This window comes from Protopterus annectens, chromosome 2.part1 (assembly GCF_019279795.1).
Source record: "Protopterus annectens isolate FY-2018-M chromosome 2.part1, PAN1.0, whole genome shotgun sequence".
Taxonomy (NCBI): Eukaryota; Metazoa; Chordata; order Ceratodontiformes; family Protopteridae; genus Protopterus; species Protopterus annectens.
In genome coordinates, this window is record NC_056729.1 from 661,277,171 (window position 1) to 661,299,082 (window position 21,912).

At 33.4% G+C, this 21,912-nt stretch overlaps 1 protein-coding gene and 1 long non-coding RNA gene across 2 annotated transcripts in view; one reads left to right on the forward strand and one right to left on the reverse strand.

The window, feature by feature from the left end:
* LOC122794189 (protein rapunzel-like) overlaps positions 1 to 36 on the reverse strand; it is a 91,433-nt gene extending 91,397 nt beyond the window's left edge. Inside the window, exon 1 of the mRNA XM_044062403.1 lies at positions 1 to 36. This exon is cut by the window's left edge and continues 106 nt beyond it. The gene's annotated coding sequence lies outside the window, so the exon portion shown is untranslated.
* Positions 1 to 16,708, forward strand: part of LOC122794190 — a 26,364-nt gene extending 9,656 nt beyond the window's left edge. The window contains exon 3 of the long non-coding RNA XR_006363620.1: positions 14,767 to 16,708. This is a non-coding gene — a long non-coding RNA (uncharacterized LOC122794190). The remainder of the gene's footprint in view (positions 1 to 14,766) is intronic.
* Positions 16,709 to 21,912: the final 5,204 nt, after the last annotated feature.

The window sequence follows — 21,912 nt, forward strand, 5'->3', positions numbered from 1 at the left end:
TTTCAATCCTTTGAGGAAGGCAACAAATCTGGTTCCTGGTTGCTTGACTGTGTTTTTTATAGAGAAGCTAAGACACACCCCCCAGAAAAAAATGGCAAGTTTTCTGTTCTCAGATTCTCTAGTTCACAGACTGCATTGCAGATGGTTTGTGAAACTAATCTAACAGAGACTGCGTCATGGAAGCAGAAAGTAGCATTTGGAACATAATCTCAAACAATAAAATAAAATAAAAGAAAAGAAAAAATGAATTAATTTTACAGATGTGCTAGCCTCTGTCTTGCATTTTTAATGTTTATTTGGTATTGTAAATAGCTTTACAGAAATACAGGATTCTTTCTTGCATTTTCAGTGTTTCATTTGGTATTATTATATTTTCAAAAGTTGAATAAAATGTAGCATGTGGCATTAATGTGAATTTAAAAAGTAGGTGGAGACATCTAAACAGCTGTCCTCTTGCAAAGGAGCAATAATGTGATAGTTTATTGTATGGCAATTATTTATCTGTGCAGGTTCCAGAAACACTGAATTATTGTTTGTTAAAAAAGGAATCAGTGTGTTGACCATAATACTACTGAAGGTGCTTCCAATGAAGTTCTAATTACACAGTTCTTAAAAGCATCATTTTGGCTTGCAGTCTTAAATTGTATTGTAATTATTAAAGTACAAGAATGTAACTATGCTTTTTTTCTCTCCTTTCCACATTTTTGTATTTCCAGTAATAATGCCTATATTTAAATTTAACCAAATGCAGTTTTCTGTCTATAGGAATACAACAAAATGAATGTCTTACAGATTAATACTGTAGGTATTTACTGTGTTTTCATACGTACAGTTCAGGTAATGTCATTTCCTTTCCAGAAAACACAAAACCTAATGACAAAACTTAGATTATAAAAACAATGGGACCCACCCAGCCATTACAGACTGAGAATATTTTAGAACCAAACACTTTGTCTCCCTCTAGTGGATAAAGAACAAATGGCATCTTAGCTGGAATGTGCACTTTTTAAAATGTTATTGCAAAGGTAAAACTACTAGGCCCAACTGTCTCATTTTTAGGGGTGTATAGAATGATAGCATATTAACTGATTTACTCAGAATCATACAGTAAGAAAAAGAAGACCAAGGGATTCAAACCCATAATGATAGATGAAGCTTATTAGCACTATACTCTCTTGTCTGCAGTAAGCTATCAGGTTGTAATTAAAATAATAATACTACTACCACTAATAATAATAATATGCTGTTAGGTCATAGGCACTGTTAGCTGTGGAGTGTTAAGGTAGAAAAAATTATGTAAAAACTTTAATACAAACTGATAATTACATTATACACCGTTTGTTCTTTTAAGATAATCTTCCCATAACTAATTCCTTGGTTAGTACACTCAACTGATTATTTCAGCTTTTAGGTTTAATATTTGATCCATTAGTTCTGGATTCATTTAGTATTTAAAAACTTCCGTAAAAATTAAATACGTACAACACAGTGTGACTTATGACTACGTGACTGTTTAGTAATGTTTACCATATGAACCTAAATGTGAATTTCAGATTGTCCTGTATTCTTAGCAATGTAGGCTGTTTGCTACAAATCTAAGGTAAAAATTACTAGCCCTGCATAATTCAAACCAAAAACTGCATACATAAGTCAGTAAAGAATCATTAGGAAACATACATGCATTGATTTCTTGAAATACACTCACATCAATTTCTTTCTGGTTGAATTATTACTGTTTTTAGTGCATTTGATTGGTTGAAGTGTTGTTGTGATTCAGGACTGAATAATGTTTTCCTCACATGAATCCTGTAAGTGATATGAGCCCGAACACTATCCAAATGACCAATAGAAGACCTAATGTATAAATCAGTGCCGCACTAATGGTACTATTAGGCATAGGAGCAGGTTATAACTGGTACTGGTTGTCCCTTCAAGCTGTCGAGCTACTCTTCAAGTTGTAGCATTCTTCTTTCTACTTGGGAGGATCATGTAATATGACTGCACTGTAATTTTTAATAGTATCCAAGAAATATGGAACTGTGATGAAATGTTTGGTTGGTATATTAAACACTGACATAGAGAGGTGCAACACACTGTTAGTGAAATCAAAGATCAAAACACTGTGTGTTGCAATGTTTTGTTTTCTAGCAAATTTGATGATTGATGAAATGGTGCAAAACATCAGACAAAGGATTTTTTATTGTGAACAATGCATTTCTTCACATAATGCAGAACTTGGCAATTAGAAAACCATTAAATGAAATACATAATTATTTAGAGTATATCTTTCCAGCACAATGAAAGTTTGCATCATTTGCGAGTCAAACCCTTTACTAGACATAAGGTGGATGCCTTCAGGGAAGACACTTATTTTTCATTTACATCTCACTGGGAAGTATCTTGTAAATAAGCTGATGCCGTCTCAAGAGTTTTTTAAAGATGTCATGTTAAGAATTTCATAGTGCACCATCTGTTAATAAACTGTATTGTTTGGATATGTGAATATATTTGTTCTAAGATTATTTTTGCATGTTTCTTTTTTTTAGGTAAGTACTTATGATTATACTTGAAAATACTTTTTTCAGTGAGCTGTTGCCAAACAGTACATGGCAGCTTAGAATTATTTAATTTAAAGTATGTATACAAACTGCTTTACAGAAGTGGATTTATGGGAAATGGTATTTCATATCTGAAGAATACCTAAAGACAAAACTCCATGTCTTGTCTTTCTGCTGCAGGTATTTCAGTCAGATGCATATCAATTTCTCTGTCTTTTAAGATGACAACTTCCTATGTAAGGCAAGTTTAGTTATTGTAAATTGAGAGACCTGTGATTTAACTATGACATTTTTCCTCCAATAAACTGGACAAGAAATAATGCAGTCAAGAAACTTCTTTTAATTTCTGTATCCCTTAGAAATGCAATATTATATAAGCCTGCTCTTCGTAATATATAAGACATGGTTATTTTTTGCAGTGCAAAGTTGCCTAATGTTATAGAAGATCATTAAACTGTAACCATACAGAGGAACAAAACATAGATTTTCCTGTAGTATTTGGCAAATAATAAAATATTTGTTTTACTGTAAATGTATCCTTATCACACATGTGTTTGCATGGCCCCACATTGGAAACCATCTGGAAATGCTTTAGGTTTAGCTCAGTATACATCATTTTATTCATTCTGAATTATTATAAAATCATTCAAGTCAAACCAATATGTTAAGAAAAGCAGGTAATAAAGACTTTTCAGAGTTAAATGAAAACAAGCTCAGTTTTTGCATGATTCCAGCCTATGAAGGAGACAATTCAGGTAAGGAAGATATAAACTAAATAAAATAAGAAAGGTATGTATATCTGATGTCTATTGCTAACTTAATATTTTTTTTTAAATTGTTGTGTGGCATAAATGACATGCATATATCTCTTCTTAGTTCTGCTTCAACTCCTTATTTATTTTATATTTGAATAATTCCTAAATAAACTGGATTACAGAAATATTGTGTGCAGTTTTATTTTACATTTTCACAAATACCTCTAAGACTTCACTGTTACAACACATCGAGCATGGGGTCTGAAGAGATGCAGATTTCTTACAGTGAAGAGCGATGGTACGGCAGCATCTTACCTGCGAGTATGATTAGAGGCGATGTCAGACATATGAATACAATGGAAGATGGACACTATTAAAGAGATGCAGATTTCTTCCAGTGAAGAGCGGTAGTACAGTAGCATCTTACTTGTGAGTATGATTAGAGACGATGTCAGACATATGAATACAATGGAAGCTGGACACTATTAAAGAGATGCAGATTTCTTCCAGTGAACAGCGGTAGTACAGTAGCATCTTACTTGTGAGTATGATTAGGGACGATGTTAGACATATGAATATAATGGAAGATGGACACTATTAAAGAGATGCAGATTTCTTCCAGTGAAGAGCGGTAGTACAGTAGCATCTTACTTGTGAGTATGATTAGAGACGATGTCAGACATATGAATACAATGGATGATGGACACTATTAACTCACCACATTCTAACAATATGAAGCAACCGGGGACTGTTTTGAAGTTGCTGCATGTATGTTGTCTTCTTAGGTTTACTGAAAAATCCTGGCTATACAAGGAATGTGCAATGAAGAAATATTCTGCCTAAAGAACAGTGATGATCATGCTACGCCATAAACATTTCAGTGAGGTCCTCCTAAAAAGGGAGAAGCTGAAGTAGAATTAGTAAAATACAAGCAAAACATGTTTGTACCAGTTTACACTGATTTGTCTTTGTTCAGTTTGCAAATACAACTTGAAGAGTTTTATAGAGAGCGTGAAACTCCAAAGCACTAGGAGATATTTTCTCAATATTAAGTGAAAATATACCTACCTGCTGACTTAATGATTCCTCACCATATTTGTTCAACTGCAGAATAGAAAAAAATCAACAGCTGTAACCTGGAAGTTATATCTGACCCAATGTTTATTAAAAATGTAGCACCTTTTGTTGCATTTGGTATGCTGATAAAGTATATTTAACGTGGCTAATGAAACACACTACTTCTATCATGGTCTTGAATCTTGCAGAAGAAATAAAGCAGCCCTCATAATAATTATAAGGTTGCCAAAATTAGTAATCTTTTTTTAGTTACATCCCCAAAAATGACAGGATGATCTCAACTTGACTGCAAGGTAAGCCATTCAGCGTTACAGTGATACAAACTTATATTCCATCTACAGATACTTAAAATGAGGATGTTGACCAATATTATGAGGATGTGAAGCAATGTTTGGAAGTAACACAGACAGAAAAAATATGTCACATTCATCACAGGTGATTGGAATGCTAAACTTGGAAGTCAAAGTACAGCCGGAATAACAGGCAGGTTTGGATTTAAGTATAAAATGAAGCAAGACATAGCAAGACATTTGATTGGTCATAGCAAACTTTCTCTTTCAACAGCCTAAGAGATGGCTTTACACCTAACTGTCCTCAGATGGTCAATACCAAAATCAGATTGACTATATACTTTGCAGTCAGAGATGGAAGAGCTCTATACAGTTAAGCAAAAACAAGACCTGGACCTGACTGCAGCTCAGTCCTTTAGCTGCTTATTGCAATGTTTTGAATGAAATGACAGAAAACAAGAAGATGGTCTATGCTGCTGAGAAATGAGCTTATCAGTGTCCCGAGTGAATACGTAATAGAGTTGAAGAATGGATTTAAGGGATTAGGCCTGGTAGATAGACCTCCTGAAAAGCTATGGATAGAAATGTCTGATACTGTCTAGGACATGACATTGAAAAATATTCCCAAGAGAAAGAAGATTAAGAAGGCCAGATGACAGTGTTTGTGGAGGGTTTAAGAGTAACTGAAGAAAAAAAGTGATCAAAAGGCTATGAATATAGGAGAAAACACATCAAATTGAATTCAGAGTTCAGAGACTAGAAAGGAGAGAGATGGAGGCATATTTAAATAAGCAGTTCAAGGAAATCAAAGAAGACAATAGAAGAGGAAAAGCAAGATGTCTGCTCAAAAAGATTAGTGATATTAAGGGAAACTTCCATGTACAAATGGGCATGATTAAAGATCAAATATAGAAGGGATTTATCAGAAGAAAGAAGGTAGTAAAAAGAGATGGCAAGAATATACAGATGGCGTATATAAGAAGGACTCTAACTGAAACTTACAATGGTATGTTCTATACTTTAGAGCTAGACATCTTACAGAGCAAAATTAAGTGGGTCCTTGAAAGTCTTGCTCATAACAAGGCTACAGAAAGTGGTGGAATTCTAGAAAAATTGCTCAAAATCATGTAAAAAGGTGCTATTACACTGCTGCTTGGAATTTGTTAGTAAAATCAAAAACATGACAGTCACCTTTGGATTGGAAAAAATCAATTTATGTATTCATTCCTACAAAAAAGGCATTGGTAAAGAAAGCTGCACTTATTTCACATGCTAGCAAGTAATGCTCAAGATTCTGCAAGCTGGACTCCAGAAAAATACACATGCCACAGGAGCTGCCATATGTGCAAGCTGAAGAGGGGGTAGAGGCACCTTGTCAGAGATATCAAAATGCCAACATCCAATGAGTAATGGACAAAGCAAGGGAATTCAGAAAATTATTTACTTCTACTTTTCTGGTTACTCTAAAGCCTTTGTGTGAAGCATAACAAACCATGGCAAGTTCTTAGAGAAATGGAGATAGTGGATGCCTTTATTTGCCATCTCAAAATCTGTATGCAAAACAAGAAGTAACAGACCTGAATATAGAATAATTGAGAGAGCAAGATTAGGAAAGGAGTACAAGGTTATATATTGATACCCCACTTATTTAATTTATATGCAGAATATATTGTACAGAATGCTAGATTAGACAAATTAGATGCTGGAGACAAAAATGCTGGGAGAAATATTAACAACCTCAGATATGTAGAAGATACTACTCTAATGATTTAAAGTGAATAACAGCTGAAGATCCAGTTGATGAAGGTGAAAGTTGAAAGTGCAAAAGCTGGCTTGTGCTCAACATCAAATAAATAAATAAAATTATGTAATCTATTCATATCAATTATTTGCACATAGAGTTGGAAGAAGTGAAACAGTGACATGTTTTACTTTTTTGGACTAAAAGATTTCTGATGGTTCTTGCATTCATAAAAGTAAAAAAATGCTTACTTGGAAAGAAAGCTATGGTAAATATGGAGATGATTTGAAAGAACAAAGAGATTACAAATATCAACAAATTCTGTATTGCCAAAGCATTCATTTTCTCAGTAGTAACATATGCCTGTGAAATCTGAGCAGTAAGTAAGGCTGTATGCTGGAAAATTAAATATTTTGAACTTTGGTGTTAAGGAAATATTTTAGAGTTCTGTTGACAGCAAGCAAATTGAACCAGCCAATATCTGGGGAAATAGAGCCAGATTGATGACTAGAAAGCCACAAAGTAAAACTAAAACTCAAACACTTTTTCTATAATATGCAAAGACAGGATTCACTAGAGAAGACCCTAATGCTGGGAAAGATTGAAGACAAAAGAAGGTGGGGTGGCAGAGGCATAAGATGGATGGAGAACATTGGTGAAGCAATGGATCTGAATTTGCAAGAACTTCAAGAAGCAGATTTTGACAGATAGAGTGGGAATGCTAATGTCTTTGAGGTCACAAAGAGCTGGATTCAAGTAAATTATTAAAAACCAAGAAGGAAACATGACAATTATGACATTAAAGCATGATCTTAATTCAAAAAACTAAGTTTGATGAATTTGAAGAGAACCTTCTTAATTTGTCACAGTTTCAGTCAACAGAACAAGTAACATGAATTCAAATACTATATATGAACGAATGTAAAGCCAAATAACTCTGAAAATAGTGCAATTGTGGTAATTATTATTTTTTCTAGAATAAGGTTGTACTGAAAATAATGGAAGTTTTAAGAAAACCCATGTCCTTTGATGTTATCAAATTATGGTAATGTGAGGCGAGAAAAATGAAGCAACATGCAACTATTACGTGTTGCAAATCAAAAAACACTCAAATAATTGGAGCGCAATATGGAGGTCATTATAATTATTAAAGCAACTATGAAATTAAAACAGCATGGCAAGATTCAAAGGCATCAACATCAGGATGATTTGTGCTCTGTGTAATATGATGATATAAATAATTGGAACTTATTTAAAAACACATGGGATCTACTTCATTTACATATGAAATATAATGTCTTTATTAAGGAGAGTGATTTGAATCATATGAAATTATTTGAAGCGGTAACATCATCACATGATGAAGGACTGACCATGCATGATGCTTATCTTTAGTTTAAGTCATCTGACACTATTCTGTATAAAAGATAATCAGCAAATTAAGTGCATTAGATATCAGTTCATACACAGTTCAAAGGGGAAAATACTCCTTAAGCAATAGGACTTATCAAGGAACCTAATCTAAAAATGTAATCAATAGAAAAAGTGACATATATTATGCAACATCTTTCAGGATTATTCTACTCCGATAACTTCATCAAACTCGTTCAAACATAATTTTGCTACAAATCTACAGAGTAGGATATCAACAGGAAGTTATGAGAATTAATATTTTTGAATAAAAGGTCATAAGCTTGAAACCTATAAAAGTCTTGAAACCTATAAAAGTATAAGCCTGTAGGTACAAATATTATCAGATCCATGATTGCATCACAAATATATCAACTTATTGACCAAGGACTTGTTGGAAACAACAAAATAATCTAGACAGCTTCTGAGCAGAGCATGTATTAAAATGACACCCATTGAAAGAGGATGCCAAAGGTTCAAGAGGTCTATCTACTTAAGAAAATATGAAAAATAAAAGAAATAGCTTACTCACAAATGCAGTTATCGAGGATTGTATATAAACTGCTTAGTAAAAACAGTCACTGAACCATTTATATATAGAGTGAGACTGAAGTAAATATTAGCAGGAATGAACATACACAGAATGTAGATGCCATCATCTACATCTATATAAATTTAGCCACCAAATCCATCCATCCACAAACCCCTTGTTCCCATTTTGCAGACGAGGTTGGGGTGTTACTTTAACAGTGACAATAATCTACAGTCAAGGTTTGAACTGCTGGCTGGCTAGCCCTGCATGTAAACTTAGCCACCAAAGAAGTAGTGAAAATAATAATGTCACAGATGAAAACAAAATGCTGTATCCATCAAAACACCAATGTCCTGACTGCTGAGGAACTCAAATGTACCTGAAGTTATCACCTAGAGTATAGAAGTAAGCAGAAACCTGGTCTCAGCAGACTACTTCTGGAGGATATTTTAAACCCTGGCAATCAGTATCAGCATCAAAAACTACAACATTCAACTGAAAAGTAATATTTATATGTTTGCAGAAAGAGAAAAAAGCAGTGACATACTGTGGCTAACATAACGATATCATAACAACAAAATCTAAAGTATGTGAATTCATTGAAATATTAACTTAGTCATGGAGGTAGCAAAGTTGGACATCCAGATTGTCAGTAAGACATGCAGAGCACACTGATGTCACTAAACAGGCATCATCTGGCAGTACAGCAAACTGGATTAAATCAACAGACTGTGAAAAAAAGCTTTATCCAGCAGTCCTAGGCTTAATTTCCCCAGTCTCCAGTTGTGTAGTGTATGACTGTTTGCAAATGGTTTTACCAGATCCATGGTTCTAAGTCACCACTGAAAAAAAGGCACTTCTGCATGTGGGTCAAACTTAAGTAACAGATGAATAATAACTAAATGTGAACATAATCTTAAAGAGGCCTTTACAGACTTGTGTGAAGGAAATAACAAGATGTAAGTTGAACACTAGGACATAAACTGCTATAGCCATTACAGATACCAACATAGTTAAAATGTATGCAATTAACTATCAAAGTCTTTGGTTGTTGCAAAGTGCAGTGGCCATTATAGACACCAGCAAAATGAAAAAGAAGCCTAACTTGTTGAAGCAACATACCATTTAAACCGTTTTAAAGCTCTTTGAAAGTTTTATAATAGATACTAGTTCCATTTCATATGCTAAATATTGTTAAAGTTCAGGTCTCTAAAGATAGTCTGAAAGTAACCAATAGGTTGTTTTCTCCTTTACCAGAAGCATGTCATAACATTCAGTTTAATGCTATATAAAGTCCTAGTGTGCCAATAATACTCCTATTGTGATACCATATATGATGTTGAAAAGGAAAACCTTCACCTCTGTTTATGTTATTTATTTATTTATTTTGCTGACTGCGTTAGTCCCACTAGGCTAGTAGCCTCTTTACAAGGGAGACCAAAGGTGCTATTTATACTACTAGGGGACATTTTTCCAGGGCATCAGGGAACTTCCTCTACTCTGTTAGGAACACACATGTCTTGTTGCTAGCACAGCAGTGGCTGGAAGGATGGTGTGCAAAGAGGAGAAGATGGTAAAAGACACATAGGCAAACACTGGTGCTGTGGACAGTATTAATAAGATTGTGGAGGATTTGGAAGTTGTTTTTCAGCAAAGTTTATTGAAAATGGAAATTAGGAATCTACAAGTGAGTTTGGTGTTATTACAACCCTCCAGTTGAGAGGGTTGTGGGATGATGCATTAAAAAAGGTGTTGTGGAGTAAGCCAGAGAATGAAGGAGATGTGTCTTGGGGTGAAAGAAAAAGCAGAGTCAATTTTGAAGGGTGATGGTGGAACAGGAAATAAATCTTATGTTGAAAAATGAAAGAGAGGACAAGGGCAGTAATGGAAAAGAAAAAGGTGGAAGACGATGTACAGATGAAGTATGTGGTGAGGATTCAAAATACAGAAGAAAAAGAATTGGACAGGTATGAAGTTTGAAACAACTTAATGGTTCATTTAGGTGTGAAAGCTCAAGAGGTAAGACCATTTATTCTTATTAACAAAGAGACATTCTGTGACATTTTATTTGTGACTGTTTATGCAATGGAAAATCTTCTTGGGAGATATGAAAAGAAGTAGAGCTATAAGCCTTGGAACTTTTATGTAATAAAAGTATATAACAGGGAAGTAAAAAAGAAGACTCATATGCAATTGCAAACAGAGGTAGAAAGAGCGACTTTGGAAGGACATTTAAAATAATTATGTAAAGAAGTGCTGGACCTTGTAAATGGTTATGATAAAAGGGGTTTACTGACTGGTGGATAGGATTGTAATATTATGTTAAAGATAGAAAAGGACAACATTATATGTATTCCAAGTATAAAAAATGTTGAAGGAAATAAAGGTATGGTAAAATACTGGGGACAACCCAAAACGTGTGTCTGTTGTGGAAAAGGGAATTTAATAATTAACTGTGATAGAATTAAATGCTATATTTCTGGGGAACTGGGTCATGATGCAAGAAAATATGAACTAAAATGTTATAAATGTAAGAAAATTGGACACCTATGGATGGATTTTAAAATTGAAACTGATAATAAGGAAAATGGAGAAAAAAGAAAGTAAATGAAAAAGAAGGAAGTGTAAAAAGTGGTGGAAGAAGCTAAATTGGATAAAAAAAGACAAACAAAAAGAAATAAAAAACAAGGGAATAGAGGACGATTCTGAAATAAGTGATGAGGAAGATATAAATTGGGAAGCAATGAAAGTGAAAAACATAATTCTATAAGTAAAAGGGTAAAATGTAGAAAAAGGAAATTTAAAGGGATAAGTGTAAATAAAAAAAGAAAGGAAATGGGTGAAAAAAAAATAAAATTATAATTTCTAGAAAGTTAAAGAAAAGGGAGAACAATAATTCTAGAGTGCTTTCTATAAATGTGAATAGTATTAAGAACATAGTGAGAGGACTAGAAGGTTTGGAATGGTGCAATTAAAGTGATGTAGATGTGATTATATTAGAAGATAAAATATTTTTAATAAGTTGAAGAAAAATTACAAACCAAAAAATTATGGATGGAAAGATAATTTGGAATTTTGGAAATGACTAGTGTTCTAGTACAGCTATATGTTACAAGAAATTCTGTGAAAATATTAGATATAACTTTTGTAAGAATGGAAAGATTAATTATTGTAGGTTTAAGATGGAAAGAACAAGTATATACATTTATAGTATTATATGCTTATGTTACTTGTAAAGAAAGGGAAAGTTTATTTTACCAGAATCGATACTAAGTAGTGATAAATATGAATATTATAGTGACAGGAGATTTTAATAATAATTTAAGAGGTAAGTATAAAAAGAAAGGAAATGATGAAAGAAGGACATCAGATGTTCTGAGATGTGGTGACTTAATTCTTTGGGATATAATTCATGGACTTATGAAGACTTAAAAAACAGAAATAGATTACTTTACAGTATCAGAAGGACTAATCATAGGAGAAGAAGAGAAAATTCAAACAAGATTGTTTCTGGTCATGTAGTGATAAGGATAAAGTAAAATAAAGATTATATAAAATTAGGCAAATGAATACAAAGGAGAAAACATGGGATGAAGAATGAAAGAGATTAATACAGTTAATGAGAGATCATATTACTATGAGAACATTTTATAAAAACTGGTCTTAATGGTCGATGATATTTATGATAAAATATAAAAAATGTTTTTAGTGGCATTCTGATGTGAGAAAAGTAGAAAAGGAAACTATAGGAGAGTATATAAAGATGCATTAGAAGGTTCAGAAAATAATGACAGAGGATATTTTGATAATGAAAAATAATTATATAGAAAGAATCAAGAAAAGATTGAAAGTTATTATTCAAGCAAAGATATTTCTTGCAAGGAAAAAAGATAGAAGTATCAGCATATTTAAGTAGATTAGTAAAGGAAGATAGTATAACAAGATAAATAAAAAATACAAAAGGAAAAATGGAAAGAAACCAGCAACAAATTATGAATATTGTAGTAGAGTATGTCCAAGAAATATTTAAAGAAAAAAGACGAAATTGAAAAATAATATGGGAAATAAGAGTTTTCAGAGAAAGAAAATAAAGAATTTGAAATGGAGGTTTATCTATATAAGCTATAAAAAGTATTAGGACAAGTGAATATGGATTCACCTGCAGGACCACATGGAATAGGATACGAATGTATAAAAAATCATGGAATGGCAAAAATAATATTTTAAAGGTTTTAAATGAATGGCTAAATGAAGGTTTCATGTATAAAGAATTATGCAGTGGAATATTTAAATTCATTTGGAAAAAAATGAAAGTCAATTAAAGAACTGAAGACTGACAGTACTAAATAATAATGACTATAACATCTTTATGAAAATAATACAGAAGAGATTTGAAATTAAGATGGAAAGTGTTATGGAGAACAGTATATATATATATATATATATATATATATATATATATATAAATATATATATATATATATATATATATATATATATATATATATAGTATAACCTAGAAAGGGATGTCAAGAATTATTAATGATTATTAATGATTGTGAGAGATATTGTGCATGAAATTATAAATAGAAGAGAAGTAGCTAAACCTATAAGGGCTCATGAGAATAAAATTCATGCAATAGAACATTAAATTTTATGGTCAATAATGAAAGAATACAATATAAGTGAGAAAATTAGGAAAGTACGTATGTGCACATATAGCAATAATAAAGTTACTATTCTAGTAAATGGTTGGTTAAGTAAGGACAGGTATATGGCAAGGATGTCCCATGAGTTATATATTTTTCCTTAGTTGTGAATATGATTGTAAGAGAATTAAATTGTAAAATGAAGGAGGCTGAGTACATAATGCCTGAAGGATTAAGAATTCTAATTTTGTTAACCTGCAGCTGATACTATAGTAATTGCAAATAATAAGATTTGGATAAAATAAGCAATATTTTGTTTAAATGATTGTTTTGAAGCAATAGGTATGACTTTAAACAAAGAGAAAAGTAAAAGGATTAGGTGATGTGGTTAAGATGAGGGGTATATTTTATAATGAATGAAATCTCTGTGTGGGGTATACAATTTGAGAATAAGAATATGAGCAGAATCCAATGGGGAAAGTAATATAAGAATTAAAAGAAATGTTTTCTTTTTTGGAGAACGTACAGGTTATCATTTAGGGAAAATGTATATTTAATAAAATATACATTCAGTATTAATGGATAAATAACATATTTAAAACAGTGTATTCATGTTGCCAACAATATTTGAAAAAATAATTATTGTAGATATTTTTTTCATTTATGGGGTTCTAGATTGAATCTAGTAAAAAGAGGAGGTTTGTATGTAATTAAAGAGGAAGGAGGTTTAAGGTTTATTAATGGAGTGGTATATACTGCATCACTGAATTTATATAGTGTTAAAGTAGATACATGAAGAATGAGTAATAGAGAGAACACAATGTATAAGTGAAGAGATTAAATGTTATCAAGAAAAAATATTAATGTAGAAAATACAAATTGATGAAATAGAAAAGGAAAGAAAAGTATGCTGTAAGAATATAATGTTACAATATTATTTTGTTAAACCACAGAAAAATCTATCAGAAGAAAAAAATTAAAGCTATACAAATAAGAAGTAAAATGGTGTAATAAAAAAACTAGAATGTCAAGATTTTTTGTGGAGACTGGTAAAAGATAAATTACCTGTAAAAGGAAACATGCCATATAAAAGAAGAAGTGAACAAATATGTTTGCATTGTGGGAAAGAGGAAAATACTGAGCATCAGGAAACAGAATCAAACTGAGCAGGTAAAAGAGCTAATCTGATATATATATATATATATATATATATATATATATATATATATATATATATTGTTTTTACTTTTGTGAAATTAAACAAATGTTTTATATAGTGCGGTGCTAGCTAGTTCTTTATTTTATTTGAAACTACTGAGCATTTTTTGAAATGTATAAGAGTAGTAAAATTAAGGGAAAAGTTATGCAGAGAAAATTTTTGAAGATATAAAAGAAATGGATAAGATAAATATGGACATGATTAGGTATGGATTTTGTAAGAATAGAAGTAATGAGTATGTTCAAAGAATAGATAAAATGTTTTATGTTATATGAATTTTATAGAATAAAAAGATGAAAGAAATTATGCTTAATGGAAAATGTATTTGCTAATAGTACTGAGTAAAACCAGATAGTGATTATGAAAAAGGAGTGGGGGGTCTAATGAGGGTGAAAACTTGGTATAATGAATAAGATAATTATGAATGTATAATAATAAAGGAAGAGAATAGAAAACTGTATATTTGTAAATTTTTAAATATTTAAATATTTGTAAATAATGTTTTTGAATAAAGGATTACTACTCTTTTTGATAGGTACCATGGGATCGCTTATATCCACATGAGCTATCACTAACTCAAGCAGATGGACCCTCTGTTTAACATCTCTTCGCATCTGAAGGATGGATATAAAGAGAATGGATTAACAACATGTCTGAAATGATTAAGACTAGACAAAGTTAACAATGCTTTTGAAAATTTTTTAAAAGATTTTCAACCTAATATAATGTACTATGATAACATGAAGGCATTAATATTTTATTATGGTTTGGATGATGATGATTTCTACTTTTCTGAAAAAAAACAAATAAAATATAGACAGATAGTCAAAAGAAAGAGCCAATATTGTACATCAGCACTTAACATTAATATACCAGAGGATCACCTGCTTGCTATACCAGAATGTCAATATCAATGAGCTTAGAACAGCAAGAGAAATGCTATGATGTTTACAGATGTTATAAATGACAAAAATGACAGTAGAATTGTAATGGCATCAATGAATCTGAAACTTGGTTCTGAAGAATGTGATATAAGTTATCTGCATCTACAATAATTACAACAATCATCAGTGGTATATGAGTCCTACACATCAGTAAAATATTGCATCTATTTGTGCCACTAACACAAAGATGACAGCAGCAAACCTTAATAATTGCATGAAACAAGTTCAACATAACATTGGGTTATTAGCTGAATAACAATAGGATGGCAGCACAGTGCTGGAAATAATTTAGAATAAACTTTATTTCAGTTTGTTTTGTAGGATTAGCATTATCAATCCTACTTTTATTCCCAGTCTGTTCTCTGGTTATCAGTAATACATTTCCTGAATTACACACCATTCTGAATTATGAGACTGCATGGCTGCATGACAGAACAACATGGCGTAGGCCTCAGAGATGACTAATGAAGCCCACCTTACACACAACCAGGCTGATTGAAGAAACTGATGTTTTAGAATGCTGGTAATCTAGTTTGGCTTAAAGACATTATAGAAATAACAGTGGTCACTACAGTACATCAAGATAAGATAGACACATAGGCTGCTAAATACACCTTTTATGATGCAGCAGTCAGTGTTCAAACTGCACAATTAAAGGGCACACAGTCAACAGCGTATGATCAGCTAAAAATCATTAATGAAGCACTTCAGAAGTTGGAAGAACTAGAAAACTGGCAACAGCATGATTACTTCATAGAGCTGGACATAAAAAGGAAGGTCTGCATATGGTGCCCCTCTTGGAAGAAGATTTTATAAAAGCATTGAAGCTACCTTGAGCTATCCACATCCACTGTCAGTGCTGAAAAAACTGCTCAAAGAAATTGTAAGATGTGCAACAAAAAGGATAACAAAATACAACATATATGCTAAGGGAAGGCAAATCATTTCTGCTTAGTGTGTGTCAAATCCAGATCTTTCAAGATTTTGCAATGGACACCACAGAAAAGATGATGAACTAAGGTATGCAATAAAAATATTGTATCTACAGTGCTGAAGTAATGCTAGTCGTGTAATGGCAAAAAAACACTGTTTTTTTTGTATCCTTAAGCAACCTCCACATATTTGATATAGTAGTGGGTGGATCCTATGCCAGAAAATTTGTCAAAGGTCATTGTTAACACTGTCCTGATTTACCACTCTTTGAAAAGAATGAGTCAGTTAAGCAAGAGTGACAGTCTAAAACTGTACTGTCTTGAATACTTGACAAGCTTGGAAAGCAATGATGATCAAGGGGGGGGGGGGGATCTGGAAGTTCAGTTAACCTCATGAGGAAGACATCAGTTCAACAGCTATTTCATGTAACAGTCAACAATTCCTGTATAAGATTAGAAGTTACCACATTAAATTGCCATGAAGACTCTTCCGAGCCATGATTCCCAGAAACATGAATAACTAATGAAGGTGTATCATTTGAATGGAAAAGGTTTTCCTGGCACTTATAATGCACCTGCAAACACACCTGCAAGCATAATAAAAAATTATCCATAAATGAAAGGGTGACTAAACTTTTCTTTCCTTTTCTTCTTCTTCTTCCAGTGGGGAGACAATGCTGTTTTAATAAATTATTCTTGCATTAGAGAGCCAACACTGTTATAATGAATTCTGACAAGCAGACCCTTATAGGAATGCAATACAGTGGGGTAATTTCTATACCTCAGTGGCTACTTTGTGTTACTGATGCTCCCAAATAACCAGCAGTAGCTCTGAGAATTAGCTTACCTTTGTTGTCATTAACCTTGCTACAGGTAACAATACAAAAATGTATTCTCAATTTTCTATTTCTAACCATCTAGTGTTTCTGTTCACATCAGATAAATGGTAATATTAATGTTGGTTAGTATAAACACTAAATTTCCTGCTGTTTGCATGACCATTACTTGTTTCACTGGGAGATATTACAGTGCTTCATATAGATGAAAACTCTATATTGCTACCCATGCTTGTTATAGATTTAGGAAGACTCCTTTCCAGTATGCATGGTCATCTGCATTATAGTAAACATACTTAGGAAAACAGATTTTCATGAATATCTGAGACTTGCAGTTGTGAGTCTGAGAATGTCAGTTATAGAATGGCTCCCTCTTGAAATGTTGTCACTCAAAATGTCGAGTGCCAAAAAAATGAAAAAAATAAAATAAAACCCATAGAAGAGTGAGTCTTGAGAATTGCTCTTCTCCTTAAAACACCCCTTGAGCTTATATACCATCTCCAAGATTTCCATACCTTGGGGAAAAGGAAATATTCCTAGAAATGGCATCTCGCACATACAAATCAGATCTTTTGGCCATTCAGTCTCTGCATTTAAGGACTTGCTCTAGCAGGCCCTGATATTCCAAATGGCTGCCTTATAGGAGTATGATTATAATTTTATTGTTTGTGTACTAAGGCTAAAGCAAAGGAAGTGCAGTGATCTCAGAGTTAGTATATGCAAACAGTAGGCATGGGTATGTGTCAAACCAGTTAACATGAAAAACATTAACTAAGGATTGCTACATTCAATATAGATTCTTTTACAGTACATAGCTTGGAAGTGACTGACATGATGGTAAGGAGGAGTCAAAAGAAGGTCAAAGGGCAGTGCAGCAAAACCACTTGGCTTGGCATCCAGAGTCTAGTACTCGGCAGTGGCAAACTAGAAATGGTGTGAAAATTATGATGAGGGAAAGGCTTCAGAAGACAGTGAGGGGATGTAATTAGAAGTAATGAAAGACTCATGGCAATCAGACTCCAGTTTAAGCATAGGGGACTATTCAGAATCTCATCATATGCACCACAGCAAGGTTGTGATAGCAAGGACAAAAACTGCATTCAGGCAGCAGTGACAGAACATACTAAATAAAGCAGAGCAATGTGAGTTATTTTTGATAATGGGGGACATAAATGCACATATTGGGACAGATGGAGCAGGATATGAGTACTGCTTGGGTCCACATGGGTATGGCAACAGGAATAAAGAAGGAGAGGCCATTCCAGTTTTCTGTCTGGCAAATGGCTTGATGACGGCCAACACACAGTTACGCACAAGAGACAGTCGCAACAGCACATATAAGAATTGTAAACATGCAACCCAGGTGCCTTCCTCCTAGTAAGGAAAGGGCATTGGAGCAGAGTCAGTGATTACAAAGTCAACCCTGGTGAAAATATCAGCCGATAGCATAAACCACTGGTTGCCATAGTCAGCTCCAAGCAATGGTCATAGAAGGCTCTAAAGTCAACAGAGACTAGGTTGAAGACCTTAAAGTTGATGGGAGAAGGAACTACTGAGGACTGTAGCACATCAAGAAGAAGAGGAAATAGGTGGAGTTGAAGAAAAATGACTGCACCTCAAAACAGCACATGTGAGGAATATGGAACAGATATGCAGCTGACCCACATATGGAAATAAGATACACAAGGAAAGCCAGTGGTGGAATGCAAAAGTCCAGAAAGTCATCAAAAAAAGAACTGCAAGAAAAAGTGGTAGACAGAAAGGATGAACCAGGCAAAGAAGCAATACTAATTGGCTAATAAAGATGTTAAGACCATTGGTATAATAGCAAAGAACAAGGCATCAAAGGAACTCTACCATCTTCTAGAAAGTGACTCAGTAGATGACATATAAGGAAATCTTTGTGGTTGCATGACAAATATGGAAAGATAAAGAAGACAGTCAGCAGACACCCTTCATAAGGGATGCCAGCAACAACCTATTCATCAAGCCACAGGACAAAAAGCCAATGGAAGGAGTACATCCAGCAGCTTCTGAATGAAGAAAACCCCACAGAAGCTGTACTGCCCCAAACACAGTCTACAATGAAGGATGAATAGGAGCCCACAATAGAAGTAAGAATACCACTAATGAAAATGAAGTCAGGGAAAGTAGCAAGCTCAGATGAGATTACGGTACATATGATCAAAATGTTGGATGAGTTAGGAGAGAAATGGCTCCAGGGATATTCAAAGCAGTACGAAGAGCGAGAGGTATCCCAGATGACCAGATAACTGGAAAATAAACATAGTAGTGCCAATGTAAAAGAACAAAGGGGGCATTCACAACTGTGTGAAGTACAGAGGTATCAAACTCCTATCACACTGCATGACGGTTCTGGAAAAGGTGATTGATAAATGAGCATGCTGTGTAGTGGAAAGTAAGATGGGAGATGAAAGTCTGGAATCAGATCAGGATGTGGCTCAATCACCCTAATGTTTGCAGTGAAACAGATAGTCAAGAAGAAGCTAGAAATGAGGAAAGAGTTCAACTGGGCATTCCTAGACTTGGAGAAAGCATATGACAAGGTTCTAAGAAAGCTGACTTGGGCAGTCCTGTAATGGATTCATTTAAGTGTTACATAAATACTCCCAGTTAAAAAAGTATATATCCAAAACAAATGATGGTTATCAGGTTTTCTGGAAGTTGACTTATGGCAAGATTTAAATGTTAAGCATTCATCATGAACATCAATTTTTTTTATTCATACACAGCAAAGCAGATCAGAGGATGGGGCAATAGATACTGGAGCCTAACTAAAAGTGTTCACACCAACTGGGCGTATAATTATAATTACCACATATAGCCCACATTATAATTATTCTTCCTTCTTTTCTTTACTATTCAAGAAATTAGATTAAATAAATTCTAATAAACATCCAATATTATATGGGATGACTTCAATATTGTACCAGAACTTGGTGTGGAACAAGATATCCCCTCAAGCACAATGAAATATTATGATCTCAAATGTTATAGCCGAGGTAGTGAAATCACCATAAGGTAAAAGATGTCTGGAGGCTTCTGCATCCCTCAGACTCTGATTTTACCTTTGCCTCCCCATCATAAGTGAGCAACTGTAGAATAGGCTTCTAACGCCTGTCTCCTAGTCTTTTGAGGAAAGTAGCGGTCTTAGAAGTCATGCCTTACCCTTTGACTAATCACATGATATTTTACTGCTCCTCAACCAGATCCATTAACTTAAAAAATTGACTAAATCTAGCAAGGTAGATCCATTTTCAGGGATAACCAGTCTGAAGAGCTCGTCTTTGGTTGTCAACTAGTTTATCACAGCAAGCCCAATGGGCATCATACCAATATTTTTACATTGAAAGAATCTAAAATTTGAAAGACAAGACTGTTGCTCAAGGTTGGAAAGATCTGCTTTTGCTATACATGGGCATTAAACTCCATGAATTAGATATTGTGGTATAAAGAGCATATCACTTTAAATTCTAATGCCTAGCAACATGGAATTTGCATGTTACATGGCACATATTCTTTCTAGAAAGCATATAAGTAAGAATCACAATTAATTAATGAGCTAAAGAGTCAAGCTAAGATGTGTAATTTTGGTAAATTGTGTTGATCATTAGCAACAGACAGTATACATTGTGGTATAAGAATTAATAAAACATGGCACAGGCTACTAACAGAATGAAATTCTGGATGCATTCACAGCAAGTGAAATTGATAACATAGTTCATAGAATGAACACTGGAAATAGAAGCATGTAACATAAAATGTGAGGCAAATAAAATGGCAAAATGAGAACAAAATAAACGAGAATACATTGTAATAATAATAAAACTGAAACACAGCCACAAGAGGTACAAAACTGTATGCAGCTGAACTCCAAGCTTCATGTTAACTAGGTGCATTAGGTGTGGTTATAAGCATGGGTGGAAGCATTTTACTACATTATTATTATTAATTTTATGGAATCTGATATAGAAGGAGCCTTTTTGCAAAAGTCTATAAAAGGTTTGCTCAAACGAATTTATAAGCAGCTAAAAAGAAGCATGAAATAAGCTGTTTGTTGACACTTTTAAAATGCAGAGCTGATGTACTGAAAGTTGAAAATACAATAGAGGCAAACAGGTATGCAAGTCAATTTCTGGCAATAAATGCTGATCATTAAAGTATTATTGAATATAAACTAGACACAGGTACTCAGTATCATATTTTTCTGAGTATACTTTTGAAGTACTGTGGTTCAAAGACACTGAAAGGACTGATGTGCATAGATTCTTAGCATATTCTTAACATATTCAAGGTACCAAGTAAAGTCAGTGGTCAAAAGCAAGAGATGTGAATATCAAAATAAAAGCTAGGTACAAGATCCAGTTTCAAAGTGTAGTTCTTAGCTAAGTAAAACTCTAATAATCTTGGTTATTTGGCTTTTGAGAAGCTGGTAATGATACAACAAACAGTGAAACTATAATAGTAAATTTGCACAGAAACAATTGTATAGTTGCAGAGATATCTAAGATAATGCAGAGAGACAAAGCAATGATCTATGTAATGACTGTGATTATTTAGATACAGCCTTAAGAAATGTGTAGGAAAATGTTATATAGAAGTATATTGTAATGGAATGCCAGAGGTGTGCACTCCCAAAAAGGACCACCACTTCACAATAATAGAAATAAGCAAGAAATTACAGGACTTGTAAGCTTGACTGACTTTAAGAAGCAACTAGATGCAATGGAATGAATGAATAATATGGCTAACATTATAAGCAAGACATGATTTGCATCTGTATTGATCCACAAGACTGATCCACAAGATATGAATAAATTGTGAAAAGAGAGCATTGCCCATTGCTTTCATTTGAAGACCTCTCAATGATGCCAAATGCTAAATTAATTTTATTACTATGTGAAAAACATGGATACTACCAGATGAAGCTGGATGAATAAATGTCCAG